The 1,187-nt window shown below is 44.1% G+C and overlaps 1 non-coding gene across 1 annotated transcript; it reads right to left on the bottom strand.

The window, feature by feature from the left end:
- Positions 1-740: 740 nt before the first annotated feature.
- On the bottom strand, positions 741-813 carry trnak-uuu (transfer RNA lysine (anticodon UUU)). The gene has a single exon. It is a non-coding gene; the product is annotated as a tRNA-Lys (tRNA).
- Positions 814-1,187: the final 374 nt, after the last annotated feature.

The raw sequence follows: 1,187 nt of genomic DNA, 5'->3' as shown, positions 1-1,187 counted from the left end.
GGAGCAGGAGTAGGCCACATGGTGCCTCGAGCCTGCTCCACCATTCAATACGATCATAGCTGATCCCCATAACCCCTTATTCCCTGAAGGTTTAAGGGTCGCCCATTTAAAACGGAGATGAGGAGGAATTTCTTCTATCAGATGGTGGTGAATCTTTGGAACTCTCTGCCCCAGAGAGCTGTGGAGGCTGGGTCATTGAATATATTTCAGGTGGAGATAGACAGATTTTTGGATGAGGCCATATGGATTGAATTGGAGAACAGAAAAGGGGCGATCACACAACTGGGAATGTACGAGAGACGCCCGAACATCCAGAGGGAGATATAGGGTCTGGTTATTGTGATTCAGCAAGGAAACTATCGATCCTGGAGGACAAATACTCTGTTCCAAAGGAAACGGAACCAGCCTCTCCAATTGATCAGTTAATTAATTATGTATTCGCGTGAAAGCAACATAAAAGTTGAACAAAACTTATTTGCCCAACCCTGAACCCACAACCCTCAGATTAAAAGTCTCATGCTCTACCGACTGAGCTGGCTGGGCTTGGAAAATGTGGGATCCTTGACGTATGTCAAATATTGTGGGTGGATTAATAATGATTGAAATCATGATTGAGTATCTCACAGACTTGAATTATGGAGTTCCTTCAGTTGGCATTTCTTTAATTGTGCAAAAGTAGATTGTGGGTTAATTAATGATGTTTTTCCATGAACGCTGCATTAAATTAAAATAAATGTAATCACCCAACGTGGGGCTCGGACCCACGACCCTGAGATTAAAAGTCTCATACTCTACCGACTGAGCTAGCCAGGCTTCTGCCCAACGCAGGTTTTTATCACTCATTGCAGCCAGGCGCCTGTTGGCTCCGCCCCAGCTGTTGAAACTTGCTGTTGAAACTTGTGTTGTGGTTATCACGTTTGCTTTCCAAGCAAAAGGTCCTTGGTTCAATCCCGGGCAGAAACATTATGTTTAAACTTTCTGTGGATGAACAATCGGAGGCGAGTTTAGTCTCTCGGCAAATGCTGCCTGACCTGCTGAGATTTCCAGCATTTGCTGTTTTTATTTGCTATTTATTCTCCTGGCAAAAGGGCTCCCTTATTCATTAATTGCTCTTTATTTCACTTCAATAAATGGATAACATTGACTGAGAGAAAACGGATCCACCGGGGACCTTTTGCGTGTGAGGC

The sequence above is a fragment of the Pristiophorus japonicus genome, chromosome 25 (assembly GCF_044704955.1).
Source record: "Pristiophorus japonicus isolate sPriJap1 chromosome 25, sPriJap1.hap1, whole genome shotgun sequence".
Classification (NCBI taxonomy): Eukaryota; Metazoa; Chordata; class Chondrichthyes; family Pristiophoridae; genus Pristiophorus; species Pristiophorus japonicus.
This window is presented reverse-complemented; position numbering and strand designations above follow the sequence as displayed.